Source organism: Heliangelus exortis, chromosome 27, assembly GCF_036169615.1.
Source record: "Heliangelus exortis chromosome 27, bHelExo1.hap1, whole genome shotgun sequence".
NCBI classification, from domain to species: Eukaryota; Metazoa; Chordata; class Aves; order Apodiformes; family Trochilidae; genus Heliangelus; species Heliangelus exortis.
The window spans coordinates 898,149-904,162 of NC_092448.1; the positions used below are offsets into that span (position 1 = coordinate 898,149).

General features: G+C 55.4%; 1 long non-coding RNA gene across 1 annotated transcript; it reads right to left on the bottom strand.

Annotated features, from left to right (window-relative positions):
* Window positions 1-1,974: 1,974 nt before the first annotated feature.
* Window positions 1,975-3,313, bottom strand: LOC139787807 (uncharacterized). The gene is made up of 3 exons (XR_011722707.1): window positions 3,191-3,313; window positions 2,626-2,688; window positions 1,975-2,243 (listed from the first exon to the last, which is right to left on the bottom strand). It is a non-coding gene; the product is annotated as an uncharacterized lncRNA (long non-coding RNA).
* Window positions 3,314-6,014: the final 2,701 nt, after the last annotated feature.

The following is a 6,014-nucleotide window of genomic DNA, read 5'->3' on the forward strand; positions in this document are numbered from 1 at the left end:
GATATAGATGATACCTGGCAAGAACCCTTGGATGGGGTGAAGGTAGGATGGGCATTGAAGTCCCTGTTCGCTCAGGTAGCAACATGTTATAATAGGGAAATGCTTTAACTGGACAAACTGAAAGACTGGCTAAAATAACTAGGATGGGGTTTAGAGACTTAAATCTACAATTGCAAACAACAAATGCAGAACCTGCAGAACAGAGTGGCATTAGACATGTTATTGTTGAAAGAACATGGTGTTTGTGGATATTTATTTTGTATACCTGTGCATCTGGAGAGAGGTCACTCGTAGTAGTGATTGGACTCATAAGATTATTGGAGCTGTGACTAGGGAATATCCTCAACACTTAGTTCCCCCACCAACATATCAGGAAGCAACCATGTAAGTGAAAATACTTGCAGAAAATGAAGTATTTTCAAAGCGGGGAAATGATGGGATAGAAAGAAAGTAAAAGAAATATATTCTGAATCTTATTATTTTAGAATTGATTATTTTAGAATTAGAGGTAGAAGAAAATAGGAATGTGGAAATATGTAAAAGTTTTACCTTGTAAAGAACGGTACTTTGTTGGGAGTAGGAAAACTATGTACTCAGCATTTATTTAAGTAGCGAGATAAGGATAAGACTGCATATCAAAGTTAGTCGAGTAGAGATAGAAGGAAGCTGGGAGTAAAAACAATTTGGAAGCGATCACACACCAGCTGGACATTAACCAAGAGAAGGAAGGTGAAAAGGACAGAGCGAGGAAGACGTCTTACCTCATCAGAGATTCCTCACTTCATCCCTATGACCACCTGAGGGAGGCACGCAAGCGCAGAAGGAGCCGGTGTCGCAGTTCACTGATGAAGCAATCTCCACATGCATATGGATTAGAAAATGCTGTAACCTGCTGAATATGTAATTAGATTGCGAAATTTTCTGGGATCAATTGTGGCCGCGCTGTGACTGACTTTGGAGCCAGATTTGGGTGCATTCCCCTGGTTCCTGGGGCCTTGTAATAAAGCACCACATAGAACCTCTCCTGAGTGGTTCTGTGTTTGTCTCCACGCTAACACCAGGAGCCCCCAACAACCCCCCGGGTGCCCCTGACTCTCAGGACCCCCCCCCACCCATGGGTGCCCCCCCTCTATGGGAGACACCCCTGGGGACACCCCCTGCTGTGCCCCCCCCCACTCCGGACTCCCTGTGCCACCCTTGCCCCAGTGTCGTCCCCCCCAGGCTCATGGCCCCCCGTGTCTCCTGGTGTCCCCACGTCCCCCCCCGTGTCCCCTCCTGTGTCCTCCGTTGTCCCCACATCCCTCACCCATGTCCCCTCCATGTCCCCACTGTGTCCCTTAGTGTCTCCATGTGTCCTCCATGTTCCCCCCCATGTCCCCCAGTGTCCCCACATCCCCCCCGTGTCTCTGTGTCCACGTCCCCCCGAGGTGCCCCTCAACCACCCCCAGTGTACCAGTGTACCCCACGTCCCCCCCCGTGTCCCCAGATGTCCCCCCCTCTGTGTCCTCAGGTGTGTGTCCCCCCGTGTCCCCTTGTCCCCCCCCAGTGTCCCCATATTCCCCCCCCCAGTGTCCCCATATTCCCCCCCCCAGTGACCCCACACCCCCTCCCATGTCTCCTCCATGTCCCCCCCCCGTGTCCTCAGGTGTGTCCCCCCCTCATGTCCCCTGTCCCCACCTTTCCTCTGTGCCGTGCTCTGATTGGCTGACAGCACCTCCAGGAGCGCTGCTGTCGCTGCACCCAGAGGGAGTGGGGGGGGGGGCACGAGGACATTGGGGACATGGGGGTGACATGGGGGTGACATGGGGGTGACATGGGGGTGACATGGGGGTGACATGGGGACAGTGAGGACACTGTGGGGACACTGGGGACACCCTGGGGACATTGGGATATTTGGGACACTGGGGGGACATTGGGGACACAGGGATGACATGGGGACACTGGGGTGACATGGGGACATTGTGGGGACACTGGGGACACATTGGGGACACACTGGGGACACTGGGGGGACATTGGGGGCACACGGGGACCGTGGGGATAAGGGGAGGACACACTGGGGACAATGAGGATATTAGGGGGGGGCAGGGGAATGACACTGGCGAGGGGGTGACCCAGGGGACAGGGACACGGGGGGGTGACAGAGGTGACAGAGAGGTGACAGAGGTGACAGTGCCATCCACCGTGCTGCTGCAGCCACGTTTGGTTCCCCTCCAGCTCTGACAGCGCCAGAGCCAGCGCCAACCCTGGGGGATGTCACCTTGTCACCTACTGTCACCTGATGTCACCCACTGCCACCATCTGTCACCCACTGTCACCCCCAGGTCCCTGTCCCTGTGTCCCCAGCCCTGTGTCCCGTCCCCCCCCCAGGTGCCACCCTGTCCTTCCTGTCCCTCTCTGTCCCTGTCCCACGTGTCAACCTTGTCCCCCCATCCCCGTGTCCCCAAGTGTCCCCTCTTGTCCCCAAATGTCCCTCCTGTCCCCATGTCCCCAAGTGTCCCCTCTTGTCCCCAAGTGTCTGCCTATGTCCTCAGATGTTCCCTCATGTCCCCAGATGTCCCCCCTGTCCCCACGTCCTCCCGTGTCCCCAGATGTCCCCAGATGTCCCCAGATGTCCCCCGGTGTCACCGTTCCTCTCCAGCAGCTCCTGGTTGTCTCGCAGGTCACTGAGCTCCCGGCTCAGGGACGCATCTGGGGACACCGGGATTGTCACCTCCGGGTCATCCCCCCGATGTCCCCAGTGTCCCTCTCCCACAGTCCCCTCACATTTCCAGCTCCCACTGATTCCACCCCAGCAGCTTGTCCCTTGTCCCCATGTCCCCAAACCCCCCTGTCCCCTGATGTCCCGATGACGCCCCCATCCCCCCATGTCCCCCCCTATCCCCTGATGTCACCCCCATGTCCCCTGTCCCCCCATCCCCCCCATCCCCCGCTATCCCCCCCATCCCCCGTTGTCCCATTGTCCCCCCTGTCCCCCTCTGTCCCCTTCTGTCCCCGTGATCCCCCTGTCCCCTGATTTCACCTCCACGTCCCCTGTCCCCTTCTCTCCCCCTTTGTCCCTTTCTCCCACCATCCCCCCTGTCCCCCCCCTCCCCCCCTGTCCCCTCCTGCCCCCCCCAGTCCCTCTGTCCCACCCCGGTCCCCCCCCTTTCCCCCCCCCCCATCCCTCCTGTCCCCCCGTGTCCCCACTCACGCCTCCCCAGCAGGACCCCCAGCAGCCCCCCCACGCCAGCCCGGTGGCCGCCAGCAGGAGGACCCCCGGGGGGACCCCGATGTCCCAGCGCCCCCCCCAACCTGTGGGGACAAGGGACACGGGTCACCCGGGGGGGGGGGGGGTGACAGGGACAGACAGGACTCCCTTGTCCCCCTGTTCCCCCCTCCATCCTCCCCCTTGTTGTCCCCCCCGTCCCCCCCCACTCTTCCCCCCCTTGTCCCCCCATCTCCCTCTCCTGTTCCCCCCCTTATCCCCCCCCTTCCCCCCCCATCTCCCCCTTGTCCCCCTCCTGTCCCACCCCCAGCCCCCCCTTATCTTCCCCTTGTCCCCCCCCACCCCCTGTCCCCCCTGTCCTTCCCCCCGTCCCCCCCTTGTCCCCCCCTGTCCTTCCCCTTGTCCTCCCCCTTGTCCCCCAAGCCCGCCCCCTTGTCCCTCTCCTGTCCCTCCCCCAATCCCCTCTCCTGTCCCCCTCTATCGCTACCCATCCTCCCCCTATTCCCCCCCCTGTCCCCCCTCCCCCCCCCAAAACCCTTCAGGTCAAACGGGTTTTGGTCATTCCTAATCCCCTCTACTGTTCCTGCCAGAGATAATTCTTTGTGTCTGAATGTTTCCGAACTGATGGGGAAAAAAAAAAAAAAAAAAAAAAAAAAAAAATAAAGCCAACAGAAAGCTTCGTGGAAGGTGGCAGAACACACGTGGAAGTGGCTGCAAATCCAGTTCACCGTTCAACTCACCTGGGAGATCCTGGCGTCAGTCTGGTTCTGAACAGAAGTCCAGTAGGAAGCATCTCCAGTTCACCCATAGGAGCAGAACCATTGATGAACAGGATTTTGTCTTCTGCAGACAAGGTAAACATTTTGAAATCCCATCCTCAGCTACTGCTGAAGAGCATCTGTAAGCAAGGTTGTGCTTTTTAGCCTAAAGTTACAAGTCATTTGCAGGGAATACTCATGGTGTAACTCCTCCTCATCCCAACACAACATCTAGGTGTGCTAGGGGTGAAAAGTTTGGGGTTTGAGGGCTGTTTTCCAAGAGTGCCCAGAAACCAAAATGATGCCATAGGATGTTCCCAGCTAAGCTTTAAATTAAATGTTCTTATCTAGGCTGTATTTCCGATTCCCCTTCCCCTTTCCCTTTCCCTTCTCCCTTTCCTTTTCCCTTTTCCTTTTCCCTTTTCCCTTCCCCTTTTCCTTTCTCCCTTTTCCCTTCTCCATTCCCCCTCTCCCTTCTCTCTTCCCCTCCTTTTTTTTGTCATTTATGTAAAGAAATTGATTTAGGTTTTGGTTTTGAATTTTGCATCTGTGTCTGACCCTTATTTCTTGCTGCTACCAAATCTGCTCCTCTTTATTCTTTTTTTCATTTTCTGCACAGCTGGTTAATGGAATGGAATAGGAATAGGAAAAAAAATGGAATAGGAAAAAAAAAATAAATTCTGAACCATGGATGTGGGATGGTGGGGATGAAGCCCCCAGAGTCTGGGAGAAAATCTAGGGGACCAGATCCAAAATTCATTTGAATTGGATCCAAAAAAGATTCAGAAATTGGATCCAAAATGGAAAAGAAATTTGACCCAAAAGGAATCAGAAATTGAACCCAAAAGGTATCAGAAATTGAACCCAAAAGGGATCAGAAATTGGATCCAAAAAGGATCAGGAATTGGTGGCAAAAAGAATCTGAAAATGGATCCAAAAGGGAACAGAAATTTGATCCAAAAGGAATCAGAAATTGAACCCAAAATGCTTCAGAAATTGGACCCAAAATGATCAGAAATTTGTTCCAAAGGGATTCAGAACTTGGACCCAAAACGGAACTGAAATTTGACCCAAAAAGGATCAGAAATTGATTGCAAAAGGAATCTGAAAATGGATCCAAAACGGCTCAGAAATTGGACTTGAAATCAGACCTCAAAAGGACAGAACTGGACCCAAAATGTGCAGGACCTCTCTGGGAGCACAGGAAGGTTACTGGGAGCACTGGGAGCAGTGGGAGGGAGAACTGAGGGATTACTGGAACCACTGGGAGGGGCTATTGGGCATTCTGGGAGCACTGGGGGCTTACTGGGAACACTGGGTGGGGTTACTGAGAGCACTGGGAGCAGTGGGAAGGGTTACTGGGAGCACTGGGGGGGATTACTGGAAGCACTGGGGGGTTACTGAGAGCACTGGGAGCAGTGGGAGGGGTTACTGGGAGCAGTGGGAGGAGTTACTGGAAGGACTGGGGGATTACTGGAACCACTGGGAGGGGCTACTGGGCATTCTCAATACCCCCCAAAACCCCCAATGACCCCAAACCCCCCCGAACTCCCCAGTACCCCCAGAACCCCCAATATCCCCCCAAGCCCCCCAAGACCCCACAGATATTTGGAGACCTCTCAGGGGTCTTGGGGGGCACCCAGACATTGGGGACCTCTTGGGGGTTTCGGGTGGGGACCCAAACATTTGGGACCTTTCTGGGGGTCTTGTGGGGGACCCAAACATTTGGGACCTTTCCGGGGTCTTTGGGGGGCACCCAGATATTTGGGGACCTCTCAGGGGTCTCAAGGGGCACCCCAAAATTGGGGACCTCTCAGGGGTCTTGGGGGGTCACCCCTGTGTCCCTCTGTGTCCCCAGATGTCCCATCCCCCCCCCCCTCCCTTCCCACTCCCCTCCCCCCCCTCCTTGGCCCCCCTCCAAATTCTTCCCGGAAATGAGGAATTCCGGGCAGCCCCACCCCCACCCCACCCCCACCCCCCCTTCACCTCCCCACCTCCACCCAAAAATCACCCAAAAATTTGGGTGCCCCACCCAAATCACCCTAGCTCCT